This window comes from Crinia signifera, chromosome 1 (assembly GCF_055691185.1).
Source record: "Crinia signifera chromosome 1, ASM5569118v1, whole genome shotgun sequence".
NCBI classification, from domain to species: Eukaryota; Metazoa; Chordata; class Amphibia; order Anura; family Myobatrachidae; genus Crinia; species Crinia signifera.
The window spans coordinates 244,310,826-244,325,299 of record NC_139217.1 but is presented as its reverse complement, the minus strand read 5'-3'; positions in this window follow the sequence as shown (position 1 = coordinate 244,325,299).

Genomic DNA, 14,474 nt, shown 5'->3' with positions numbered 1-14,474 from the left:
ATATAGCTTCGGCTTCCTATCACTAATTATTAACACTTAGTATATCACTGGCATGCCGCGCTGGGCTTCCCAGCTTATGATGGTTTTTTGGGGTGCCGCACCCTGCACCTAGATATAGCGCTAGGGACCCCCAATATACAGAGAAGCCTTGACGCGGCTTGGGGGCATAGCATACACCTGCGCAGGTATATGTAACCAATATCTCTGAATTCTATTATCATGTAGTGTTCTAGATTGGTTACTAGCATTGCTCAGTGTGTTGAGGGACAAAATGTCTTGTTTTACTTTCCCAGTATTTAACCCCTCCCTCATGCACCTGGGAAATGCTACTGAACTAATTGAGCATCTACCACTACCTGTATGTATGTTGTTAGAGGCAGAAGGGAGCCCATATTAGGAGGAGATGTGGGTCCTGATATGCCACATGGAGTAATCCGGGGTTGCTCCAAGGTAGGTAGCTCTTAGTTTGGATATATCAAGTAAGGAGCCATTATCATGTGGCTCCTTGCTGGTTAATCGTAGACCCAATTTAGGGTAACGGTGGTGTGGGGTGCGGTGCTCCTGGACTGGATGGGCTGGGTGGCTTTAGTGCGGCATGCCCTTACATTCTATTAACACTTTTCCCTCACTAACACTATCTCTATCCTATTTTAATTACATTCATTTATCTCTCTCTTTTTATATAGCTTCGGCTTCCTATCACTAATTATTAACACTTAGTATATTACTGGCATGCCGCGCTGGGCTTCCCAGCTTATGATGGTTTTTTGGGGTGCCGCACCCTGCACCTAGATATAGCGCTAGGGACCCCCAATATACAGAGAAGCCTTGACGCGGCTTGGGGGCATAGCATACACCTGTGCAGGTATATGTAACCAATATCTCTGAATTCTATTATCATGTAGTGTTCTAGATTGGTTACTAGCATTGCTCAGTGTGTTGAGGGAAAAAATGTCTTATTTCTCCTTCATACTTCATGGCAGCCATTACATTGGGTTCATCCCTTTCTCTCTCTCAATTAGACAGGTAGTTTTTTTCCCCTAGGACCAGACTCCTCCTCTTCCTTAACCTATATAGCTGAGCACCTCCCCTCTGACCATAGTCTTTTTTCCTGTCTCCTCTGTCTGTAAACAGGTAGTTAGGTTAGCTAATCAAAGGAGACAAATTCTTAAAGATACCTGGCAGCATGGGGATGGCGGTGCCTTGTCCTGTATGTATCCGGGCCGGCGGCATGGATAGCTCCAGAACGTATGGGTTGGCGGCGCCTATAACCCTGAGAGAGAAGACAAGCGGTATGGCTTGGGGGACTCACCACGCTCATAGGTCCGTGTAGCGGTGGCAGGACGCTCGTGGTGCGGTCCGGAGCGGAGGGAGAGGCGTCAGCAGCATGGCAGCAGGCTTACAGGTCCCAGCGTGTGTTTGGCTATGAGGCAGTGGGCGCCGGCGGAAGTGACGCGCGGCTTCCGGCTCGCGCACGTGTATGCGTTCCACGAGCGGCCGCGTGCGTTCCAGATACCGGAAGTGCCGGTATTTATAGCGCCTGGCCGGTGTAACAGGCGCTGCTGCTGTCTGGCTCTGAGGAGTCAGTGTGTGAGCTGTACGGAGCACTGCACATTATGGAGGATGCCTCTCCCAAACCAAATGTACCGCTGCCCAGGTAAGTCCTCTGTGAGGACTGGTTCTGTTGCTTTTGCTGAGGTTAGGAAAGTTAGTTAGTTCTTTCTTTCTGTCGTTTTAGTGTGCCTGTAATTGCAAAGAAGAAGTCAGCCAAGAAAAGAGTGGATAAGATATGCCCTGAATGTGACAAGTCATTTATTGGGGAGGATGTTCTGTGTAGAAATTGTTTACAGAAGAAGGAAACTGCTTCGGTATCCAATCAAATTGCTGAACTTAGAGAGTGGATGGAAAAGAATTTTGTATCAAAAAAGGAGTATTCTGGCAACAAGAGGTCTAGGTCTCAGACCAGTTTAGACCGGGATGATGATGGTGGCTCAGCTGTTGTAGGTTCTGACGATGATGATGATGATGGTGGTTCTACTGCGGAGTCAGGGGAAATCACTGAGGAAGAGCGTTTATTTGACTTAGGATTGGTGGAAGTAGTGTTTAAAAATCTCTACAAAACCCTTAATTACAAACAGCCCGCAAAATCGGAGCTGGATGCTTTGTTTGAGGACAGATCGAGGAAGGGCCGGTTCTTCCCAGTCCATAAAGTTGTTAAGGACATTTTGGCCAAAGAATGGAGTAATGTGGATAAGCGTGTGGGTTCCTTTAAAAGGGTTGAGAAGATGTTTCCTATTGAGGATGAGGACTTTTTAAAATGGAGTAACATCCACAAAATAGATGCGGCAGTGTCCGAAGTTACTACTCGTACAACCATACCACTAGAGGATGGGGCGTCCTTAAGGGACCCTATGGAAAAGAAAATGGAGAGTGCATTGAAGCGTTTGCACATATCCACTGCAGTAACAATGAAGTCAGGTGTAGCCATAGCCTCGCTCTCTAGAGCTTTGAGAATTTGGTGTGCAGCTTTGCAAGATGACCTACAAGACAGAGCGTCTCGTGATCAGATGAGTAAAAGTCTTGCACAAATCCAGATGGCCATAGACTATATTTGTGAGGCATCATTGGATGCTTTGGATTTCTCGGCCAAATCTCTGACATCAGGAGTAGTGGCCAGGAGAGCTCTTTGGCTGAGATCTTGGGCGGCAGATTCGCACTCCAAGAATAAGTTGGCAACACTTCCATTTGAGGGATCCTTCCTATTCGGAAGTAAACTTGACCTCATGATTCAAAGAATGTCAGGGGGCAAATCTGTGAGATTGCCACAAGATAAAAGGGGTAGGTTTCAATCATACTCCAATAGGCAGTCTTTTAGACAAGCCAGGTCCTACAGGCCAGGTAGGCCATTCCGCGACCGATATGCTTCAGGTACGACGCGAGCATTTTTTCGCCAATACATCAAGAAGAGAGGCGAAATTTCGGCCGCAAGCCAGAAGCAGTGACGCCAGGGGTCCCATGGAACAAATTCCATAAGCAGGAAGGCTGTTGGAGTTTGCTCATATATGGGCGCAAGACGTTACGGACAAATGGGTGCTAGAGATAGTGGCACAAGGTTACCGTTTAGAGTTTCTTTCAAAGCCAAGGTTGGCAAAGTATTTAAGTTCAAGGATGCCTCTACAGGAATCAGAAAAAGAGGTCTTAAAGCTGAGTTTACAAGCTCTGGTTGACACGAATGCGGTCGAAAAAGTCCCAGAAGTAGAAAGGGGACTGGGCTATTACTCCCGTCTGTTTGTGATAAGCAAAGCATCTGGAGGGTTCAGGACGATTCTCGACTTGAGAAGTCTGAACGATCGCCTAAGAAAGAAAAAGTTCCATATGGAAACAACCAAATCGATCTTAATGGGGATCAGAAGAGGCGATTTCCTAGTGGCAATCGATCTAAAAGATGCATATTTTCACATTCCAATCTTCCCAGGCGACAGAAGATATCTAAGATTTGCCATAGGAGACAGTCACTTTCAATTTACATGTCTGCCGTTCGGCCTCACCTCATCACCCAGGGTCTTCACAAAGGTGCTAGTTGTCCTAATAGAAAGGCTAAGAAGACAAAAGGTGTCCGTATGGGCATATCTGGACGACATATTGATAGCAGCGCGCTCCATAGAAGAATGTATGGTCGCACAAGATCACACTATCAAATTTCTTCAAGATCATGGGTGGATGGTCAATTACGAAAAAAGTCGACTTGTTCCTTCCCAGTGCATTCAATTTCTAGGCATCCTGGTGGACACGGTGTCTTACCAAATATCCCTCTCAGAGAAAAGATGCGAAAAGATCCAGCACTTGATTTCACGGGTCAACAGCGAGCCTCGCATATCCCTAAGGTCCGCAATGAGTCTACTGGGGATGATGGCCTCAGCAGTGGATGTAACTCCTTGGGCAAGATGGAGGATGAGGCCACTTCAATGGTTCCTTCTAAGATTCTCCAAGAGTCACGTGTCATTAGATCAGTTAATAAAAATTCCAGAAACAGTAAGAAGATCTCTGGTATGGTGGAGCCACGAGCAGCTGAGAGAAAGGAAAGGGGCGCTAGAAAGCCCAACGTACGTAGTATTGACTACGGATGCCAGCGCCTCCGGTTGGGGAGCACACGGGTTAGGCAAGTCATGCCAAGGAAGGTGGTCACTGCCAGAAAAGAAGTGGTCTTCAAATCACAGAGAATTAAGGGCAGTGTGGCAAGCAATGAGATTCTTCGTGGAAGACATCAAAGGGAGGCACCTTCGGGTGTTTTCAGACAATATCACTACGGTCTCTTATATCAACCGCCAGGGAGGTACAAGAAGTCAGGTGCTGCTGGACGAAGTAAGAAACATAATGTCCTGGGCAGAGGTGAACCTTCAGTCTATCTCGGCACTGCATATTCCAGGAGAAGAAAACAAGGTGGCAGACTACTTGAGTCGCAGTACATTAGTTCCAGGCGAATGGGAACTAAAGCAGTCGGTCTTCCAGCTGATAGTGGAGCACTTCGGCATGCCAGAGATAGACCTCATGGCATCATCAGTCAACAAAAAGGTCCCTCGGTTCTTTTCACGGTTCCAGATGAAGGGGTCGTACGGGATCGATGCCTTGTCACAGAGTTGGGATCATGCCCTAGCCTACATATTTCCACCCTTCTCCCTGGTACACAGGGTACTCTGGAAAATCAGGACAGAGAAATGTCAAGTCATCGTAGTCCTACCTTTTTGGCCCAGAAGGGCTTGGTTTCCGATGCTGGAGAGTATGGCAGTAGCAGAGCCTCTGTTTCTGCCAGTGTCACTAGATCTGCTGTCCCAGGGACCAGTCAAGTGCCAAGACCCTCAAAAATTGTCGCTGACGGCGTGGAAATTGAGAGGCAACAATTGAGGGAGAAGCATTTGTCAACAGAAGTAATTGAGATATTGCTCCAAGCAAGAAAAAAGGTGTCATCAGAAATTTACTATAGGGTCTGGAAGATCTTTGCCAAATGGTCTGAAGGAAAGTTTCAATTTCCTAAAGCTAACATGTCGCATGTCCTACAATTCCTATGTGATGGTTTCAACAAGGGATTGGCAGGGTCCACGCTAAAGGTGCAGACATCAGCATTAAGTGTGCTATTGGATCGGAAGCTTGCTGATCATAGTCTGATAAAGAGATTCTTTCAGGCTATCAAGAGGATTCGCCCGAAGATTCGGTCTATGATTCCACAGTGGGATCTGAATTTGGTCTTGAATGGTCTCATGTTGCCACCATTCGAACCATTGGATAGAGCGAACCTCAAATTCATGACGTGGAAAGTAGCCTTCCTGGTAGCGATCACCTCGGCGAGAAGAGTCGGTGAGCTTCAAGCATTAAGTATACTAGGTCAATATTTAAAAATTTTTCCGGACAAAGTAGTCCTAAAGACTAAACATTCCTTTCTGCCAAAAGTTGTATCATCTTTTCATTTGAACCAGGAGATTGTATTACCATGTTTTTATCCAAATCCGGCAAATAAGAGAGAGGAGAGGTTACGCACGTTAGACGTGGTCAGAGCAATTAAAATTTATTTAGACAGGTCTGCAGCATTCAGACAGTCTGAAAATCTGTTTGTGATTCCGCAAGGGGCGAAGAGAGGATTCGTTCCTGCAAAACAAACGATTTCGAGGTGGCTCAAGGATGTTATTGCTTTTTCCTACAAGAAAGTGGGGCGTCCAGTCCCTGAAGGTATCAAAGCGCATTCCACACGGGCAGTGGCGGTATCTTGGGCAAGAGAGGCGAATGTGTCAGCCAGAGAAATATGTCAGGCAGCCACGTGGTCATCCTTACACACATTCTCTAAACACTACGCCCTGGATGTGGCGGAAGTACGGTTTGGAGGTGAAGTCCTGAGGCAAGCCTTGGCCTGAGGTATTGTATGCCCTCCCTACTGCTTTGGTACATCCCAATGTAATGGCTGCCATGAAGTATGAAGGAGAAAGCAAGGATTATACTCACGATAATACCTTTTCTTCGGAATACTTCATGGCAGCCTATAATTTTTAGCCCTCCCTGTTTCTGTTTTTTTCCTAGGACATGGGCGGAGACATTCAAAAGACTATGGTCAGAGGGGAGGTGCTCAGCTATATAGGTTAAGGAAGAGGAGGAGTCTGGTCCTAGGGGAAAAAAACTACCTGTCTAATTGAGAGAGAGAAAGGGATGAACCCAATGTAATGGCTGCCATGAAGTATTCCGAAGAAAAGGTATTATCGTGAGTATAATCCTTGCTTTTACTTACCCAGTATTTAACCCCTCCCTCATGCACCTGGGAAATGCTACTGAACTAATTGAGCATCTACCACTACCTGTATGTATTTTGTTAGAGGTAGAAGGGAGCCCATATTAGGAGGAGATGTGGGTCCTGATATGCCACATGGAGTAATCCGGGGTTGCTCCAAGGTAGGTAGCTCTTAGTTTGGATATATCAAGTAAGGAGCCATTATCATGTGGCTCCTTGCTGGTTAATCGTAGACCCAATTTAGGGTAACGGTGGTGTGGGGTGCGGTGCTCCTGGACTGGATGGGCTGGGTGGCTTTAGTGCGGCATGCCCTTACATTCTATTAACACTTTTCCCTCACTAACACTATCTCTATACTATTTTAATTACATTCATTTATCTCTCTTTTTATATAGCTTCGGCTTCCTATCACTAATTATTAACACTTAGTATATCACTGGCATGCCGCGCTGGGCTTCCCAGCTTATGATGGTTTTTTGGGGTCCTGCACCTAGATATAGCGCTAGGGACCCCCAACATACAGAGAAGCCTTGACGCGGCTTGGGGGCATAGCATACACCTGCGCAGGTATATGTAACCAATATCTCTGAATTCTATTATCATGTAGTGTTCTAGATTGGTTACTAGCATTGCTCAGTGTGTTGAGGGAAAAAATGTCTTGTTTTACTTACCCAGTATTTAACCCCTCCCTCATGCACCTGGGAAATGCTACTGAACTAATTGAGCATCTACCACTACCTGTATGTATGTTGTTAGAGGCAGAAGGGAGCCCATATTAGGAGGAGATGTGGGTCCTGATATGCCACATGGAGTAGTCCGGGGTTGCTCCAAGGTAGGTAGCTCTTAGTTTGGATATATCAAGTAAGGAGCCATTATCATGTGGCTCCTTGCTGGTTAATCGTAGACCCAATTTAGGGTAACGGTGGTGTGGGGTGCGGTGCTCCTGGACTGGATGGGCTGGGTGGCTTTAGTGCGGCATGCCCTTACATTCTATTAACACTTTTCCCTCACTAACACTATCTCTATCCTATTTTAATTACATTCATTTATCTCTCTCTTTTTATATAGCTTCGGCTTCCTATCACTAATTATTAACACTTAGTATATCACTGGCATGCCGCGCTGGGCTTCCCAGCTTATGATGGTTTTTTGGGGTGCCGCACCCTGCACCTAGATATAGCGCTAGGGACCCCCAATATACAGAGAAGCCTTGACGCGGCTTGGGGGCATAGCATACACCTGCGCAGGTATATGTAACCAATATCTCTGAATTCTATTATCATGTAGTGTTCTAGATTGGTTACTAGCATTGCTCAGTGTGTTGAGGGAAAAAATGTCTTATTTTACTTACCCAGTATTTAACCCCTCCCTCATGCACCTGGGAAATGCTACTGAACTAATTGAGCATCTACCACTACCTGTATGTATTTTGTTAGAGGCAGAAGGGAGCCCATATTAGGAGGAGATGTGGGTCCTGATATGCCACATGGAGTAATCCGGGGTTGCTCCAAGGTAGGTAGCTCTTAGTTTGGATATATCAAGTAAGGAGCCATTATCATGTGGCTCCTTGCTGGTTAATCGTAGACCCAATTTAGGGTAACGGTGGTGTGGGGTGCGGTGCTCCTGGACTGGATGGGCTGGGTGGCTTTAGTGCGGCATGCCCTTACATTCTATTAACACTTTTCCCTCACTAACACTATCTCTATCCTATTTTAATTACATTCATTTATCTCTCTCTTTTTATATAGCTTCGGCTTCCTATCACTAATTATTAACACTTAGTATATCACTGGCATGCCGCGCTGGGCTTCCCAGCTTATGATGTTTTTTTGGGGTGCCGCACCCTGCACCTAGATATAGCGCTAGGGACCCCCAATATACAGAGAAGCCTTGACGCGGCTTGGGGGCATAGCATACACCTGCGCAGGTATATGTAACCAATATCTCTGAATTCTATTATCATGTAGTGTTCTAGATTGGTTACTAGCATTGCTCAGTGTGTTGAGGGAAAAAATGTCTTGTTTTACTTAACCGAAATTCTGGGTTAAACCAGATTTCTCCCTCCCCACAACCATCAGTAGAGCATTATGTTTTGCTGTATGATCCCATTCCTAACGTTCCACCTCATTTTCATATATCTTTTATTTAATTCCATAATATTTAGAAATTCTGGGTTAAACCAGATTTCTGACTACTCACAACCATCAGTAGAGCATTGTTTTGCTGTATGATCCCATTCCTAACGTTCCACCGCCTTTTCATCTATCTTTTAATTAAATCCCTAATCATTTGAAATTCTGGGTTAAACCAGGTTTCCGCCTCCCCACAACCATCAGTAGAGCATTATGTTGTGCCGTATAGTGCTGTGCGACATTGCTTTATGCTGTATGGTTCCATTCCTAATGTTCCACCTCATTTTCATCTATCCTTTATTTAAATCCCTAATATTTTGAAATTCTGGGTTAAACCAGATTTCCGCCTCCCCACGACCATCAGTAGAGCATAATGTTTTGCTGTATGATCCCATTCCTAACGTTCCACCTCATTTTCATTTATCTTTTATATAAAACCCTCATCATGTGAATTTCTGGGTTAAACCATATTTTCGCATCCTCACAACCAGGGCTATTTTTGTGCAGGCTCTAGCAGGAACTGTGGCCCTTATTCTAGTTCACTCTTTCTGACAAAATATTTCTTAGATGGACAAAACCATGTGCACTGCAGGTGAGGCAGGTGTTACTTGTGCAGAGATAATTAGATTTGGGTGGGGTTTTACACCTGCCTCACCTGCAGTGCACCTGGTTTTGTCCATCTAAGAAATATTTTGTCAGAAAGAGTGAACTAGAATAAGGGGCACAGTTCCTGCTAGAGCCTGCACAAAAATAGCCCTGCCCACAACCATCAGTAGAGCATTATGTTTTGCTGTATGATCCCGTTCCTAAGTTCCACCTAATTTTCATCTATCCTTTATTTAATTCCCTAATATTTAGAAATTCTGGGTAAAACCAGATTTCTGACTCCCCACAACCATCAGTAGAGCATTGCTTTGCTGTATGATCCCATTCCTAACGTTCCACCTCCTTTTCATCTATGCTTTAATTAAATCCCTAATCATTTGAAATTCTGGGTTAAACCAGGTTTCCGCCTCCCCACAACCATCAGTAGAGCATTATGTTTTGCTGTATGATCCCATTCCTAACGTTCCACCTCATTTTCATCTATCCTTTATTTAAATCCCTAATATTTTGATATTCTGGGCTATACCAGATTTCTACTTCCCCACAGCCATCAGTAGAGCATTATGTTTTCCTGTATGATCCCATTCCACCTCATTTTCATCTACCCTTTATTTAAAACTCTCATTGTTTGAAATTCTGGGTTAAAACAGGTTTCCGCCTCCCCACAACCATCAGTAGAGCATTATGTTGTGCCGTATGGTACCGTGCGACATTGCATTATGCTGCATGGTTCCATTCCTAATGTTCCACCTCATTTTCATCTATCCTTTATTTAAATCTCTAATATTTTGAAATTCTGGGTTAAACCAGATTTCCGCCTCCCCACGACCATCAGTAGAGCATTATGATTTGCTGTATGATCCCATTCCTAACGTTCCACCTCATTTTCATATATCTTTTATTTAAAACCCTCATCATTTGAAATTCTGGGTTAAACCAGATCTTCGCATCCCCACAACCATCAGTAGAGCATTATGTTTTGCTGTGTTATCCCGTTCCAAACGTTCCACCTCCTTTTTATCTATCTTTTATTAAAACCCTTAATCATTTGAAATTCTGAGTTAAACCAGATTTCTCCCTCCCCACAACCATAAGTAGAGCATTATGTTTTGCTGTATGATCCTATTCCTAACGTTCCACCTCATTTTCATATATGTTTTATTTAAACCCTCATCATTTGAAATTCTGGGTTAAACCAGATCTTCGCATCCCCACAACCATCAGTAGAGCATTATGTTTTGCTGTGTTATCCCGTTCCACACGTTCCACCTCCTTTTTATCTATCTTTTATTAAAACCCCTAATCATTTGAAATTCTGGGTTAAACCAGATTTCCGCCTTCCCACGACCATCAGTAGAGCATTTTGTTTTGCTGTATGATCCTATTCCTAACGTTCCACCTCATTTTCATATATCTTTTATTTTAAACCCTCATCATTTGAAATTCTGGGTTAAACCAGATTTTCGCCTCCCCACAACCATCAGTAGTGCATTATGTTGTGTCGTATGGTGGCGTGCGACATTGCATTATGCTGTATGGTTCCCATTCCTAACGTTCTACCTCATTTTCATCTATTCTTTCTTTAAATCCCTAATATTTTGAAATTCTGGTTTAAACCAGATTTCTCCCTCCCTACAACCATCAGTAGAGCATTTTGTTTTGCTGTATGATCCCATTCCTAACGTTCCACCTCATTTTCATCTATCATTTATTTAAATCCCTAATATTTTGAAATTCTGGGTTAAACCAGATTTCCGCCTCCCCACGACCATCAGTAGAGCATTATGTTTTGCTGTATGATCCCATTCCTAACAATCCACCTCATTTTCATATATCTTTTATATAAAACCCTCATCATTTGAAATTCTGGGTTTAATCAGATTTTCGCATCCCCACAACCATCAGTAGAGCATTATGTTTTGCTGTATTATCCCGTTCCTAAGTTCCACCTAATTTTCATCTATGCATTATTTAATTCCATAATATTTAGAAATTATGGGTTAAACCAGATTTCTGACTCCCCACAACCATCAGTAGAGCATTGTTTTGCTGTATGATCCCATTCCAAACGTTCCACCTCCTTTTCATCTATCTTTTATTAAAATCCCTAAACATTTGAAATTCTGGGTTAAACCAGATTTCCTCCTCCCCACAACCATCAGTAGAGCATTATGTTGTGTCGTATGGTGGCGTGCGGCATTGCATTAAGCTGTATGGTTCCATTCCTAATGTTCCACCTCATTTTCATCTCTTCTTTATTTAAATCCCTCATATTTTGAAATTCTGTATTAAACCAGATCTCTGCCTCCCCACGACCATCAGTAGAGCATTATGTTGTGTTGTTTGGTGGCGTGCGACATTGCATTATGCTGTATGGTTCCCGTTCCTAACGTTCCACCTCCTTTTCATTTATCTTTTATTAAAACCCCTAGTCATTTGGAATTCTGGGTTAAACCAGATTTCTCCCTCCCCACAACCATCAGTAGAGCATTATGTTTTGCTGTATGATCCCATTCCTAACGTTCCATCTCCTTTTCATCTATCTTTAATAAAACCCCTAATCATTTGAAATTCTGGGTTAAAATAGGTTTCCGCCTCCCCACAACCATCAGTAGAGCATTGTTTTGCTGTATGATCCCATTCCTAACGTTCCACCTCCTTTTCATCTATCTTTTATTGAAATCCCTAAACATTTGAAATTCTGGGTTAAACCAGGTTTCCGCCTCCCCACAACCTTCAGTAGAGCATTATGTTGTGTCGTATGGTGGCGTGCGACATTGCATTATGCTGTATGGTTCCCATTCCTAACGTTCTAACTCATTTTCACCTATGCCTTTATTTAAATCCCTAATATTTAGAAATTCTGGGTTAAACCAGATTTCTGACTCCCCACAACCATCAGTAGAGCATTGTTTTGCTGTATGATCCCTTTCCTAACCTTCCACCTCGTTTTCATCTATCTTTTATTAAAACCCCTTATCATTTGAAATTCTGGGTTAAACCAGATTTCTCCCTCCCCACAACCATCAGTAGAGAATTATGTTTTGCTGTATGATCCCATTAATAACGTTCCACCTCCTTTTCATCTATCTTTCATTAAAACCCCTAATCATTTGAGATTCTGGGTTAAACCAGATTTCTGCTTCCCCAAAACCATCAGTAGAGCATTATGTTGTGTCGTATGGTGGCGTGCGACATTGCATTATGCTGTATGGTTCCCATTCCTAACATTCTACCTCATTTTCACCTTTGCCTTTATTTAAATTCCTAATATTTAGAAATTCTGGGTTAAACCAGATTTCTGACTCCCCACAACCATCAGTAGAGAATTATGTTTTGCTGTATGATCCCATTCCTTATGTTCCACCTCCTTATCATTTATCTTTTATTAAAAGCCCTGATCATTTTAAATTCTGGGTTAAACCAGGATTCTGCCTCCCCACAACCATCAGTAGAGCATTGTTTTGCTGTATGATCCCATTCCTAACGTTCCACCTCCTTTTCATCTATCTTTTATTGAAATCCCTAATATTTTGAAATTCTGGACTAAACCAGATTTTCGCCTCCCCACAACCATCAGTAGAGCATTATGTTGTGTCGTATGGTGGCGTGCGACATTGCATTATGCTGTATGGTTCCATTCCTAATGTTACACCTCATTTTCATCTATCCTTTATTTAAATCCCTAATATTTTGAAATTCTGGGTTAAACCAGATTTCCGCCTCCCCACGACCATCAGTAGAGCATTATGTTTTGCTGTATGATCCCATTCCTAATGTTCCACCTCATTTCCATGTATCTTTTATTTAATTCCATAATATTTAGAAATTCTGGGTTAAACCAGATTTCTGACTACTCACAACCATCAGTAGAGAATTGTTTTGCTGTATGATCCCATTCCTAACGTTCCACCTCCGTTTCATCTATATTTTAATTAAATCCCTAATTATTTGAAATTCTGGGTTAAACCAGGTTTCCGCCTCCCCACAACCATCAGTAGAGCATTATGTTTTGCTGTATGATCCCATTCCTAACGTTCCACCTCATTTTCATCTATTCTTTATTTAAATCCCTAATATTTAGAAATTCTGGGCTATACCAGATTTCTACTTCCCCACAGCCATCAGTAGAGCATTATGTTTTTCTGTATGATCCCATTCCTTATGTTCCACCTCCTTTTCATCTATCTTTTAGTAAAAGCCCTAATCATTTTAAATTCTGGGTTAAACCAGATTTCTGCTTCCCCACAACCATCAGTAGAGCATTATGTTGTGTCGTATGGTGGCGTGCGACATTGCATTATGCTGTATGGTTCCCATTCCTAACGTTCTACCTCAATTTTCATCTATTCTTTCTTTAAATCCCTAATATTTTGAAATTCTGGGTTAATCCAGATTTCTCTCTCCCCACAACCATCAGTAGAGCATTATGTTTTGCTGTATGATCCCATTCCTACCGTTCCACCTCCTTTTGATCTATCTTTTAATTAAATCACTAATCATTTAAATTCTGGGTTAAACCAGGTTTTTGCCTCCACACAACCATCAGTAGAGCATTATGTTGTGCCGTATGGTGCCGTGAGACATTGCATTATGCTGTATGGTTCCATTCCTAATGTTTCACCTCATTTTCATCTATCCTTTATTTAAATCCCTAATATTTTGAAATTCTGGGTTAAACCAGATTTCTGCCTCCCCACGACAATCGGTAGAGCATTATGTTTTGCTGTATGATTCCATTCCTAACGTTCCACCTCATTTTCATATATCTTTTATTTAATTCCATAATATTTAGAAATTCTGGGTTAAACCAGATTTCTGACTACTCACAACCATCAGTAGAGCATTGTTTTGCTGTATGATCCCATTCCTAACGTTCCACCTCCTTTTCATCTATCTTTTTTTTCATCATTGGTTTTTATTAAAGAGAAATAAAAGGAAGAGGTAGGACATACAATGATATAAAAAACAACTTGTCAGTTAGGAGCAGGATTGTACAAAACAGATATAAGACAATGACTGGTACATTTTCAGACTCCAGCATGCAGTTAAGCCTATTCTCCGCTTCAGGGACAATAAAGCTGGGAATTGAATCCTGCTCTAATACATAACCGTGTCCTAATATCGTAACAACAAAATACTATCTATTGGTAGGGGAAGAAAGGAGAAAGAAAAAAAAAAAAGATAAAGAAATAAAGAAAAAGTTAAAGAAAAATAAAGATAAGAGGAATAAGACAAGACAGGCACAATAGGGAAGTGTACATACGTGGGGGGACATATAGTAGGGGGGTGAATCCAAATATCGGGGCCCGAGTCTTCACAGGGACTTGGTCCGTTTTCAGATTATATATACTACTTATGGTGAGTTTAGGCTGGACAAATTCACTTGGTCACTGAGACCTAGGGGTTGGCCGCTCTTTTCCCGGAACTCTCCCCATCTGAACCATTTCATGTGCACGGAAGAG